Source organism: Triturus cristatus, chromosome 8 (genome assembly GCF_964204655.1).
Source record: "Triturus cristatus chromosome 8, aTriCri1.1, whole genome shotgun sequence".
NCBI classification, from domain to species: Eukaryota; Metazoa; Chordata; class Amphibia; order Caudata; family Salamandridae; genus Triturus; species Triturus cristatus.
In genome coordinates, this window is record NC_140591.1 from 1,608,765,508 (window position 1) to 1,608,780,342 (window position 14,835).

At 45.2% G+C, this 14,835-nt stretch overlaps 1 long non-coding RNA gene across 1 annotated transcript in view; it reads right to left on the reverse strand.

Annotated features, from left to right (window-relative positions):
* The window catches only part of LOC146806324 (uncharacterized), a 39,225-nt gene that overhangs the window by 15,496 nt on the left and 8,894 nt on the right, over nucleotides 1-14,835 (reverse strand). The gene's annotated exons all lie outside the window — the stretch shown is intronic.

Here is a 14,835-nt window from a genome sequence, read left to right on the forward strand (position 1 = left end):
ACACTGCAGAGGGGCTCTGCTCATGCAGGGGCACCCTCTCACATAGGAACCAAGCACTCTGTCTTCAGGATTGATAAGGCCTGTAGGAGAGTAGGATCTGCTTCACATGGGTACCTCCACTTTTTGCTGGTGTTTCACTGTTTTGACCTTAATCTGGCTGTGGCCCTGCTAATCATGACCCCAGCCTAGCTGCTTCCTCTCTAAAATGGTTTCCATGTACATTAGGTACATTTACAATTGGATTCTGTAGTGCCTTACAAGCCCCTAGTATATGGTATGCTATGTACCTGGGGCATAGGTACCTCAGAGGCCTACCAGGGGCTGAAGCATGTATTAAGCCCCCCCCCCCCCCCTGGGAAGCACTCCAAAATGGCACCACAGCTCTGCTACTGCAGCCCGGGTAAGGTGGTGCTTGCAGCCTGGGTATGGTGGTGCTTGCACCCCTTACAGTGGTATAGGCTACCTATATCACTACAATTGCACACACATATGAAACCTATAAGTCACTCCTATGGCAGGCCTTAACAATCCTGAAGGCAGAGTGCTTAGTTTTTATGTGAGAGGGTACCCCTGCATAAGCAGAGCCCCTCTGCAGCGCTCGGAGTACCTCCTCTGATGCTGTTTGTGGTGCAGCCTGACCATATACTCTTAAGTGCATTATAACCTCACGGTAAATGCTAACTTTGGGATGGCTGCACGGAAACGTGTCGTGTTTGGTGTCAAACACTTTGCAATACTACCCCCCCACCAATTCCACCCTTCTAGAGGGAGAAACATGTTCACACTGGTCTAACCCGGTAGGACTTTCTACAACCCTGGCATCACAAAATGGATGCCTCTGCCACAGACACGGGTCTGGCCGTCTGCTGCTGACCTGGACAATAGGTTTCCTCTCCCAGGGAGGTGTAACCACCTCCCCAGACAGGCAGATGTGTATTGGGGCTGGGCGGGAGCACTCTCTGGTGCTTTGAAGTCCTGCACTGGGGCACACTTGGTGTCCCTGTGCATAGTCCAGTTCAAACCGGTTGCAGGGGCTACCTGCCCCTGCTCTGGTGCGAAACTGGACAAAGGAAATGGGTGTAACCACCCCTCTTTCCAAACCCTCCCATAGGTGGGTCCCTAGAGTATGTCCAACCCCCACACTTTGTATAAGTATGGGAACCCAGCCCTTGCAACTTTAGATTACCCTGGATGAAACTCTGCAATATATATCCTGGACCTTCGACGTTCTTCTTTACTTAGAAGACTGAAGAAATCTCCCTTGAGGTCAAGGAGTGACTCCCCTGCTTGGCAGGCACCAAAGAAGCAACTGACCGGTCTGCATCGCTGAAGGTCCTGCTGGACGCCGAAGTCTTTGCCTCACCAGGAGTAGATTTCCAGACTTCCGAGGCTACCCTGAGTCCACAGCAAAACTGAGGCCCGTGGCTATCGTGGGTGACGTAGAACCGTGACCCATGGACACCGTGAACTTTTGCAGCAACATCATTTTCCTGGTCTACCTCGAAGTTGTGCTTTGGACTCCGAGTAGCCCCAGCCTTGAGCATCTCCAGCACCGAAGATTTCTGGCCTCCACTCCACGTGTGATCCGGGGGCCAGATTGCAGAGCGACCGCTCGAGGCTCCTTCGCGATCGCTAGCCCGTTGGCTAGTAGGTCTCCACGAAGGCAACTCCTCTTCTGATTGGGCTGTTCTGGTTGCTGTTCTGGTTGCTCCAGACGTGCCTCGACTTACCCTCACTGGGTGAGTTCCCCAGACCTTGCTGGTCTGCACCGACGTCTTTTCTTTCAAGTAACTTGCCGTTGCCAAGGCTTGTTGAGTCCAATCTGGTAGGCTGACACTGCAGCACTCGACAGACTGTGGGACAGCTCGAATCCAGCTCCTGGTTGTCATCGGCGCCTCCTGGACCTCGTGGCTGAAGAGTCAAGACACCCGTCAACTCGCCTGAAGCACTCGACATCTGTGGGCATTGGTCCATCCTTCCCTTGGTCACTGGTAAGTGACACAGACTCTGTCCCCTCTGCTTTCAGGCTCTTTCCATCCTAGATCCAGGCTTGGATCACTTCTGACACTTCTCTTCCCGGCAGCAGCACTTCTTTGCCAGCTTCCATTGAAATCGACGACGCGACCCGACAACCAAAAGACACCTAAGCACCTGGCTTCCCTGGGTGAGGTAACACGAGTACTCCAGTGCTCCCGTGGGTGCTAGCCCTAGAACTCCCTAAGTCCCAAAGGGTTTGATCCTGACTCATTTCTAAGTGTCCCTAATCTTAAGATTTCCAACCGCAACATTGCCCATAGAAGCTGACGGGAACCCGTGCCTGTGTTCACACACTGCACACGGCCCCCGTGGGTCCCCTGTGTCACTACCTTGGGTGGTGCCTTCGGGTCCCGTCGATTCTACAGGCTCCAGGCCTAGTGTCTAGTTCAGTCGTGGTTCTTATGCCACTTTTTTGGTATATGGTTTGGTACGCCCCTAGGGCCCAAACATGTATTTGTTCCATTACTGTTTATTGCTAACTTGTAAATTAAGTACTTTGAACTCCAGTCTCATAAAGAGACTAGAGGGGTGTGTTTTATCTTAAATACATATATTTTGAATATATACCTGGTGTGGTTGTCCTTTCGTTTGGTCATTCAAGAGATTATAGACTGGTAAAACAAGCTGCTTTACATTCCTTCAAGACTTAGCCTGAAGGCTGCTCTCCATAGCTACCACTAGGATAGCTTTCAATAAAGATTGTCTTAAACCTATCACCATAAGGGGTTGTTTGGACTCATACAGGGTGCTCACTATAACTAGTGGACAGCATATATCAGGCCAACTTCTCACACGGCCTGCCATAGGAGTGACTTATAGGTTTATATGTGGGTATATGTTGAGATATAGTGAACCTATATCTCAGTAAGGGGTGCATGCACCACCTTACCCAGGCTGCAGTAGCCGACCTGTTGTGCCATTTTGGGTGGTTTTCCAGGGGTGGCGTAATACATGCTTCAGCCCCTGGTAGGCCTCTGGGGTACCTATGCCCTGGGTACATCGTATACCATATACTAGGGGCTCACAATGGCACCTCAGATCCAATTTGTAATTTACCTAAAGTACATGGAATCATTTTAGAGAGGAAGCAGCTAGGCTGGCCCTGAATAGCAGGGTCCCAGCCAGACTAAAGTCTAAAAACATTGAAACACCAGCAAAAAGTGGGGGTGCCCATGTGAAGCAGATCCTACTCTCCTACAGGGATTGCCTGCCTTACATGCCTTCTCCACACTTCCTTCTGTGCAGTCATTCTTTCATTATACTGTGATACTGCAGGCACAAGATGGGAGTGAACCGGGGAGTATGGAGAGACCACCCCCTCTATATTTAAAGAGGGAATTCCCTTCCCCCTACTTGAGGTAAAAGGAATCAAAGAAGTGTCAGCCTGTGCCTTGGCAGGGCAGCTGCTTGCATGTAAAGACCCTGTACGCGTGTAACCTGGCCTCAGGGCGCTTTAAAACCCCAGCCCCGGGGCCAGACTGGGAACCGAAACCGGCCCTGGCAAACTGCTCGGCCGGCCCCCAGGAGGCGGTAGTGGTTGCGACAGAGCTGTTTGCAAGGGCCGATTTCAGGCGATTTTGTTACGCGGGTGGCCGATATTGCAGGCCCCTAGTAAAAAAACTGGCCCCCACCCTGGCGGTTCACTGGGGAAATGCCCGTTGCCCGCTACGGCCAGTCCGGCCTTGCCCACCCCACTAAGAGTAGCCCCTTTATGTGCACTAGAGGCCCCCCGGGGGGACGCTTGTGAACATTAACTCTTTCACCTCCTAATGAATACCTCGTTTACTCTCTAAACACAACTTAAAGGTGTGATACCAACTTCCACACGTCTGTTGAAGATCAGTGTGGCCTTCAGCTGTTTGAGGCATACCACCAAGTGACACTTACAACAAGCATTGGCATAGCCAATAGGTTTCGCTTTTGAGACCTTATAAGTATTTCGTTATGCATCACAATATACTTGGTGCAACAACATCAACTTTCTTTTCAAAACTTTATTTCGGACAAAATGTCCTAAAAAGTACATAAGAATAAATAAAACAATGCAGTTGTACATACAATTTCAGATTGAGAAAATCATCTAATCATTGAGTCATAGAATTAGGACAAGAGTAATACAGTTTTTATCGGAGAGTTCATGGAACAATAAATATATTATTTAGACTTAAAAAAGGCAATCTTCAATAAAAATAGGAAGGAAGGATCCTATATTTAATACTAGTATATAAAAAAATCAATTAAAAAAATCAATTAAAAATGCAATTCTAACATAAGTTTACACAATCAGTTTACATTTTGGGATTTCAGAAGGGCCCTTCTAGTGCACCATGTCGAAAATAAAAATCCAGCAACCGAATAAACTATTGGGATACTGGTGTCGGATTTCAATATCCTGTATGCTTCTAGACACGACCTGGTGCCGAGATTCCTGCAGATCTGTGTCAACCAGCGCCTTCTTGCCTTCTGGTATCCAACACAGCAGAAAAAAACATGCAATTCTGTTTCCTCAGGAAAATCGCACATGGGGCAATGGATTGGATTTTGTTTACTCCATTTTGATGTAAAACAACGCAGTGGAAGTACCCCATGTCTGAATTGTAAGAAAAGCTTCCTGGCTGCAGGTGGAGTTATAAGATCAATTGCCGGTTCAAAACGGGAAAGTGATTTAATTTCTAGAAAAGCACTGGTACATTTCCCAACCCCGGAAGAAATATGGAGTTGTGCTAATCTATGCTCGCTAAAGCAGGTCTTCATTTGGCCCTTTGATATCAGTAAACAAGCAGACTCGGGGTGATACCAGCAATCTCCCAGACCCAGGCTAGATAGGAGGAGTCTTATATGATCGAACCATGGGATTTTCAGCGAACCACATGACCTTAATACCTCCGTAAGCTCCTCCCTGTAAGATGTAAGTTCGGGGGTTGTCCATAGACGACGCCAGTACATGATGGGTTTGAGTCCTACAACTTCATCTATTGGAGTTATACCTGTATCTAGGCGTAGCGGGACCAAAGGTGTGCTACGGGGTAATCTGAATAATTGTCTTAAAAATTGGTTCTCCACCTGCAGTAATTTAGACAAATTTAAGTGGCCCCATAATTCTGCACCATACAATGCTCCGCCCCTTGCCTGTGCCCTATAAATTTCCAGAGCTGGGCTAACATTTCTTTTGCTAGAAGTGTTAAAAACCTTCATAATCCCTCCTGAAGATTGTGCTAGTTTTATGGTAGATTTTGCGGTATGAACCCCCCAATCCATGGACTCAGTAATTGTTAGTCCTAGATACACAAAAGAAGACACCCTTTCGAGGGGTTTACCATGTAGGCATGGATTGGGACGTGTGCTTTTTGGGCAATTAAATGCCATAAATTTAGTTTTTTGAAGATTAATTTCAAGACCACGATCCCTACAAAATTCTTCAAAAATATCCAAAACCTTTTGTATCCCATGGCCGATTTAGCAACCAAAAGGGTGTCATCGGCAAACATGGCCGAAATTTTGCGGGTAGCTAGTTTGGGGGCATCTAAATCTTTTGCTGCTAAAAGAATGTCAATTAGGCCATTAATGTAAAGACTAAACAGGGTGGGTGCGAGAACGCAAGCCTGTCTAACTCCACGGTTTATTGGAATGGGGGCAGTAAGATTGCCATCCTTCCCATACCTAATTTGAGCATAATTGCATTCGTGTAGACGTTTAAAAAGATGAATTAAGTAAACAGGAACCCCCATCTTGGTTAAGACAGACCATAACTTCTCTCTCAGGACCAAGTCAAATGCTGATCTAAGATCAACAAATATTAGAAAGAGACTACCTCCCTGTAGGCAGACAGTCTTCCAGTGTAATAATTGGAGTCTTAGGACTTGGTCCAGGGTTGATAGTTTTTCTCTAAAACCAGCCTGAAAAATAGACAAGATATTCCTCTCCTCCATCCATGACTGTAGTCTAAGGAGGAGGACTCTCGCAAAGATTTTTTGAGGAATATCAATCAGACTTATAGGTCTGTAGTTGGTCGGGAGAAGGGGGGGAACCCTTTTTAAAAATCGGAATGATTTCCGCACCTAGCCAACTTTTAGGGATCTTCATTCCTTGGATAATTGAGTTAAAAAGCATCCTCAAAAAGGGAGCCCAGATATCAGGTTCGCTTTTAAAAAGATCGCCGGGCATCTTATCCAACCCTGGGGCTTTTCCTGTTGCTATGCTAACTAAAGCAATATTGATTTCCTTTATAGAGATGATTGGAGGCAAATCATCTTCAGACAAAGGATCCAAATCATCGTTGTTCATTACAGCAGAAATTGGTGAATCAAGCCCAGGGGCTTGGGCTACTTCAGGTTCCTTAGCGTACAGAGATTCGAAGTGGGTCCGCCAAGTCTGTTCATCCAAATTGGGTTCAACTGCACTGCGAAGAACAGTTGAACCTGAATTAACAATACCCCAAAAAGTCCTAATGTCTCTATCGCCCAATGCGGTTTTCATGGTAGCCCATTTTTCGACTTCCCAATTTTGTTTGGATTTGTTTATGACGGATTTATATTTTGCTCTTGCCATCCTGATTATAAGGCGATCGCGATTTTTAATGGCTAATACCAATTCCTTTTTCGCTTTGCGACACAGACTGTCATACCAAGGATGGGTGGGCTGTTTGTTTTTTTTGCATATTTTTATTGGGAAAAAGAAATCATAAGTAATTTTACCCAGTTCTTCAAAATTTGATTGGACCAGGTGGATATTTGGGCTCTCATTGGTCATGTTGGATAAATTGGATGCATCTTTAAAAACCGGGAGCAAGGCATCATATAAAGTGGCCATTTTTATTTCAGAATCAATAAAATTAGACCATTTCACTCTCCTTCTACAATAGGAGACCACAAGCCTAGGATCAGGTGGGTAACTTAAGTCAGGCGAGGTCCCTGAGTTTAATGCTTTTAGTTCCAGCATGAGAGGGGAGTGGTCGCTATCAATGCGGGGAATTATCTTAAAGTCCACCATCATATCCCAAAAATATGAATTAATTAAAATATAGTCTAAAATAGACCCCCTATTCTTACTATGGAATGTATGTTTATTAGATGTGTCAGATGGTGCTCTCCCGTTGCATGCACGAAGACTGTGCCTCATAGTGAGACAACACATCTGGATCACCAAGGGGGACCAAATTTTAACTTTAGGGCAACCAGACTCCGGTATTTTTAAAAACTGGTCCTCGTCATACAAACTATCCAGTGGTAAACCTTCCAATGGTTCATATTGACAATTAAAATCTCCACCTAATATAATAAACTGGTTGGTGTCAATGGTACCAAGGAAGATAGTTAATTCTTCTAAGGTGATGGATTGATTACCTTTTGGAGATGGCCGTGAGTATACATTTATTAGGACAACTGGGGGTCTAGATGGGAACTGGAGCCTGACACATAATATATCTTTGGAGCCTGTGTCAATTTGGGATACAGAGCACCCCAGATGCAAGCATACCCAAGTAATAAGACCCCCAGAGGGTCTACCTTTTCCACTCGAGGATGCCAAGATGTGAAAACTAACATATCCCGATTTGAGAACCTCTTTTTTTGCCCATGTTTCTTGGAACATACTTCATGGCTTTCAATAAACGTACCCCACTCAGGATCATCAAGTTTGCTGTTTATGCCTGCTACATTCCAAGATAAAACCCTAGTAATTTCATTTGTAGGGGGGCTCTCATGGAGTGGAGTAACTAGATTATAATGTGGGTGCACATTTGGTAGGTCAATGCTTACAATAGAATTACAAGCGGGATGACTCAGAAGGACTGTTGATTCTGTAGGAACACAACACAGACTGGAAAGACTTATATTACTGATACCAATCTGGTTGGATCCGAGTGGTTCCTCCAAAGTCATAGGCATCATCCCATTAATCTTAACCTGGAGCTCAACATCAGAAGTAATGGTGTCAGTTCCCACTTCAATAGTATTATCTAAAACCCCAAGTCAGTCTACACCTTCAAGTGAGCTATACCTATTACTGGTAGGGATATTAAAAATAGGATAGTTATAAGATGGATTAACCGGCATGGGGAGGGCCATCTTAACAAAGTGCCCACTTCTTTTCCACTGGGGTAAATGATTTTGACAGAGAGGCCTAGATGGAGGATAAAAGTATCCTAAGGGAAGTAAAATTATGGACCCCCCTATTTTTTCCATACTCTGTCGCTAAAATATGCTCAATGATACATGGATTTCTAAAATTGATTAACACACAGTCCCCTTGAATATCTTTTTGGTGTTTACCAATCCAACCTACCCTTCTTGTAGTCAAGATCTCATGGGTATATTCATAGCTAAAGTCACTGTGATTAACAAGCCAGTGAATAGTTTTATGTTTTAGCTCTTCGTGGGATTCACCTATGCCCTCCCTTAAGGCAGGGGTTCCTGCTAGGATCAAGACATAGGGTGCAGATTCAGGTGGTAGGTTGATAGTTGGGGGGCCCTGTGCTTGTGAATTTGGTACAAAATTATTAAAAATCTGTTTTGGTAGAGTTTCAACCGGCCCCCGTCTACATGGAGCCTCTAGTGGCAATGTCGGTCGGGCCAAGGGCGTGGATTTAGTTGGAACCACAATAACGTCAGAGATTATCCTGTCAACGGCAATAGTTCCCTGTGGGATCACAGAAGACGGGGCCTTAGATGTTGTAGTCAGCCCGGATTGCTTATTACTCCCATGAGCCGTGGCATTTGACGTATTGATTTCTTTATTAGTGCTAGAAGGCATTTCTTTACTTTGTGTCCGCACATTCCAAGCTGATTTTAAGCTATCCAGCCTTGCAAATACAGGGGACAATTCTTCTTTAATGATAAGTCTTATCTGCGATTGCAGATTCATCAACAGGGCAGTAACCCACTCCGGTTGGGCATTAACAGTTAAATTGTCATCCACAGTGGGCTTACCCTGATTCCCCTTCTCCATGGGAGGGACCTGTCCCTTAGTTTTTTTTGTTAAAGGTGGTTTCGTAATATATTTTGTTTTTTCCTACATTTACGACCGGGACAGCGAGATGTCTCCTCTCGTGGACAATCAATGGGTTGAATAACCTCATTTACAGAATTTTCTTTAGGAGGCTCGGTTACTTGTGAACGTGAAGAGCTTAGAGACTCAGAGATTCGGATAAACTCTTCTAGATTAGGGGTGATAGAAAGACGCCTTTCAGTGCGTTCAATTTCAGTAGCCACTACACCCAGAGCTTTCTCCAACATTCTATCTATGGATGTAGGTTTGGACATGCTCAATGCAGGAGTAGGATTGCGTTGGCGCCCCACGGGTGCCCGTTTCCCCATCCCTAGATCACAACACGACACAATTCCAAAAACGTCAACCCAGACTCAAACTAGTGGAAGGTACAATAGGAGTTCAAAACAGTTTATAAAGTCCACATAGGGGATTAGACACAGAAGAAGGTCGTCGGAGGGTAGTAAGCGTTAGTCCAGCCACAGACACTATCTCGAGCAGAAGATACTCGCGGACCACAGGTGACAGAGACGTGGCCCAGCCCTGCCTCCTCCTGCCCCGGACGGCCACAGACGGCCCGCCCTCTGCCCGGGCACAGCCCGCGCGCGGACCCGCGACGCGGAGGGTGTCCTTGGCTTTAGTAGCGCCGCCAGGCGCGGCCAGTGGGCGTCGACTTCCGCCCTTGAAGCAGGTGTCTCTGGGAGTTGTGGTCCCCCTCCAAGCCGCGGCCGCGAGAAACTCAAACGCGGCGGCGGGAGGCCCAGACAAAGGCAGCCAGCAGCAGTAAACCTCCCGGCGATTACCAGCACCTCCACGCACGTCTCCAGCAGGTATGAAGCCCCACATCAACTGTTGCATGGCTAAACACTTATAAGGTTCCAAATGCGAGACCTATTGGCTATGCCAATGCTTGTAATTACATGAGACAGAGACGGAACTAAAGCGGTCTCTGAGCTAGACCTAGAAAAACATACATTACTGTAAACAACCATCTCAGCACACACGGATGGACCGAAGTGGTGGTGGTGTGACTTTTATAGCAAACACTAATCCCTTTAGAGTGTCTAGTAGTTTCTAACAGAACAGTTATCACCCCACAGATTTGCCACTACCTTCACTGACCTCAGAGTCGTGGGGGTGGTCATGAAAAGCCCTTTGAAGTGGGACTGGGTGCAACCCTTCCTCAGTCATCAGTCATCCTGCCCTTTGTTTTACTGTATGGAGGCAATACAAAAACCTCAACAGCAGAGGAAATGACAGCCATGTGACCCAGGATACTGGCAGAAGGCACAAATGGTTCATGCAAGAAAATGTCAACTTTCTAAAAAATTGCATTTTTAGAATTGCAACTTAAAATCTGACTTTACCATTAAAGAGGATTTTAAATTACAATTAATTTGAAAGCAAACAGAATTGCTCGACCTGCTCCCAATCTAAAGTTAGCACGTAATAAGGTAAGCCAGTGTTAGTTAAAGGGAGAAATAAGGCTTGCCACAGTGAAAAGATCAACTTTTGGAGTTTTTTACTGCCAGGATGTGTAACACTTACGTACAACTGGCCTACTTTTTAAATACAATGCACCCTGCCCTGAGATCCTTAAGGGTCTAATCTAGGGATGGCTTATAAGTATTAAAATGGAAGGTTTAGGACTGCCATAAGGTTTATTAGGTTTAAAACTGCACTACAGGCTGCAGTGGCAGGTCTGGAGACATGTTTTACAAGGCCACATTAGTGGGTGGTGCAATGAGTGCTGTAGGCCCACTAGCAGCATTTAATGTACAGGCTCTGAGGCCATGTAGTACCATTGACTAGGAATGTATTAGTAAGTTAAATGTGCCAATTGTGAGTAGGCCAATTTTAGCATGTTTGAAGGACAGAGCACACTCATTGTATTACTGGTTAGCAGTGGTAAGCTGCACAGAGTCCTAAAGACAACAAAAACAAATTCAGCAAAAAGGAGGGGTGCAGGCAGAACGTTTGGGGGAATACCACGCCAAGAATGTCAGGTCTAACAATGGGTTAAAAGAAATTGCAGACTGTGGGCTTGAAATTGACTTTTGACAGGACTTAAATAATTGGAGGCCTCAAAGGTTTTATGAGGTGTGCCTGTTTGTCTTCTTCCAATATAACCCACAATTGTGTTAGTATGAGACTGAACGCCTTGCTCCACTTTTTGGCCTTGTGTGTTCATCCTGCCTATTCCAAAAAGAATTGACACAGGTGTCCTTTCTTCTAATCTTAGCTACCACGGACTGTAACCTCAAAGCCTTGGATCAGACATTAGCAGACGTGTAGCATGGTACACGGTGGGCATGTGCTTGGTAAGAAGGGAGTTGAATTTCAGTGTGGCCTATGTGACTATGTGCGAAGTGTACTGGTGTTGTGTCTGAGTGACCAAAGTCATGCTCTTTTCCTTTCTTGGTCTATTACACCTCAGGATGTGATGACAGGAAAAGGAAAGAGAGGCAGAGCATATGCAATGTGTATGAATGGTTCTTTCTGAAGTCTACCCCAGAGAGATACAGTAGCCGCCCATTGCACGCTCCAGATACAGGCAGCCATGGCAGATATGTTATAACTTCCTGGAAGAGACTGGAGATTGACTGGTGGGCATGCCGTGGTAAATGATTTCGGTCCATCCAGGAGCGACAGGAAGAGAAACGCATGCACTGGAGAAACACAGCCACCGAAATGCTCTTTTCAGGCTTGTCAGAGGGGTGACCCACAGGAGACAATGGTTACAAGCAGCCATGATAAACTCTCTATCACGCCAAATCTGTGGGGAAGCCTGCAATGGGCAGCACTTATAGAAAGCGAGGATTAATGCCGAACAAGATCTATACACAATGCTCGATGGGTCCACTGCGGAGTGACAGGAGAGCAACCCACAGGCTTGACTTTGACACAATGACCAGCCATTTTAATTGATGTAATAACTGTCCAGGAGCCGAGAAGGGTAATTCACAGGAATGCCCCCATGATGAATGAAAAAAGTGCCCCCTAAGACAAAGAGACTCCCTGCAGGAGTGTACTGGTTCCAGGCAACCTCGGCCCAAGGCTTGCAGTCCCACAGAGAATCTAGCCAAGCCATCCCCTCCAAATGACGGCACCTTCAAGTGTCACATGAACTCTTTCTGCCAATATTGGGAGCGTTGAGAAGTAAGGTGCATACTCGCACTAAGCAATATACAGATAGCTAAGCATGTACACTCCATCGCGGCTCTGCTGGGAAGACAACGTGCCAGGAGGGACAGGGTCCTGCACTGAAAAGCTTTCATCCAGGCGTGGTTCGGATGTTGATCTCCATCGTCTGCAGGTGCAGGGAATCCTATTACCACTTACCTCCTACCGCATAGATAGCTGCTTTTCCCAGTTCATCAGCTAGTGATCAGCTAGTTTTCAGATTGCAATATTCGGTTTGAAAAGTGGCTCAACTTGTGCAAAGCCTTGAAAACGTAACTAGCTACCAGGTACTCTCTTTTTAGGAGTGCTACCTCTGCCAGTTAGCCCAAGACATTGCATTCTGGGACCTGTAGTTTTGGTTTTTGAATTGTAGGTATGGGATGTAAGAATTCCAACACTATTACATTATAGCGCTGCTGGCTAAAAAAAAAAAAAAAAAAAAAAAAAAAAAAAAAAATCAAACCACAGCTGGCTGACGGTGTCATAAAAAGCATGGAGCCACTAGGCAACCACTCATGTTACAGCGGAGCCACTAGGCAACCACTCATGTTACAGTGAGCCACTACACACGTTACAGTGGAGCCACTAGGCAACCACACGTGTTTTAGCGAGCCACTAGGCAACCACGCGTGTTACGGTGCAAGAAACCATGGCTAGGGTAAGAATGCCGAATGCTCTGCTACTATAGGTTGCCTGTGTTCTCTTCGGCTTGTCATACGCTAACGAGATGTGTGCCATTGTGGCCTTGTGGAACTTTTCTCAGGCTTCTCATATGGACAGATAGTCACCAGTAATGGGCGTTTGACGTATAGAGTGTATTTTAAATTCTAGTTTCATGAAGACCGAGTATCATTAGTACAGATATTAATAGCATTTTTAAATGTATAGACAGAAATTGATACCTGAAACAGAATTTGGGCTAAATCCTCAGACAGTACTGGAGCGCACTGCTTTCATAATTATCTACGACTAATTTTAGCAAGTCCATTATGCTGCCCTCAAATAATAAATCTGCATAGAAAACGGGTGACGCCCAGTTATGGGGCTGAATTCCGTCATAATGGCGAGATAATATTGAGACTCTTCTAAATATTGTTAAAAGCAGAAAAGGTCAATTTCAACTTTTCATAAAAGCACATGCAAACCAACTTATTGAAACAGGTGTGCGTTCAAATCACTCCTATAAACCTATGTGGTGACTGTATACGTATATTAAGAAGGTATTTAGTTTGGTTACATTTAAATCTGTAGCAATTAAGAAAAGGAGCGAGAGAGCTAGATTTGGCTACTTTAGGAATGTGAGTTTTTATTTGCTGTTTGTTGAGTTTGGCTGTGTGGTTCGGTAAGTGAGTGTGGGAACCACTCATTGGATGAATGAATGTATTGGTGAATGAACGAAAGACTACATGCATGAATGAAGGGGAGAATAAATAAACGCGTACATGGAGTTGGCAAGGGCCTGTAAGGATGGACGGAGAAAGGTTATAGCAGTCTCAGGCTTCAAATAGCCTCCGAGAGCAATAGCGATGACTATGAAACAAATCCCCAGAGTACCCAAGATCATGCTGTTCAAGCTTTATCCAAGGACGGGGCACCAATGAGACATGAATGCCCACAGTAAAAATGACCGCTATTGGACCAATGAAAACAACGCACAAGTGTCTAACGCTGAATATGATATGTCAAGAATTGCTATCAGTATGCAAGTGAAATCGTGCAAGCATTGCTGAGGAATGGGCAGCAGTTTGCAAAGATTGTCTACAAAACATAATCTATTAGGACCAATATACATCTTCATTTAACGCCCACCTCTAGTTCTTACGTACCTAGACGTTGCAAGGCGCCTATTTGCGGTCGTGTCTTTACTTACCTCCCTTGGTGAATTTAGAACAGCCACTCAGCAAGATTCAGTGGCAGTTTTTAGGACACCATTTAAAACAAGCGCGTTTCTCGCGCTAAAAGGTGGCAGCAGGGTGAGGGTTGAGAGGAGGGGGGAGAGTGAAAGCGCGTTTCACTTGCGGGAGTGTGCAGCGCCAGGAGCCATAATTGCTACCACATGGCGCCACGCGCTCCCGCAAATGAATCTCCACACGTGCACGCGTTGCTATTGAAGGCAATGGAACGCGTGCACCTTTTTGGCTGAAAAGCCAACGCGATTGGAAAAGGTCTTTTTGCCTATGCAGGGCAGCGCATGCGCGCTGGGTAGGCGAGACCTAAAAACCCAGCATCTGATTTATAGAATCGAAAAGCAAACCAAAAAATGTTCTTTTAAAGTTTCTTTGGGATTATGCTAAATTGTTGTTTATTTAAATGAGGCTTGTTTCATAATATATATTACGATGTCCCTGTCTGTGAGATCATTGTGAATTAAATATGCTAACTTGTCCCCTCGCTATATTTCCAGGGCTTGTGCCCTGTGTTAATGTATTTATATTTTCCTGTGCATTTGAATTCAGCAGCACCTGAGGTCTGGTGAGCTCTAGGACTGCCAACAAACATCACCGGCCTTAAAAAGTAATATTGCCCTTTATAAACACACAAATAAAATAAATATACAAATCAGACTATACCTTAGTTATATATTAATGCACAATATAAACAAAATATGTACAACTTACACATCACGTTTGA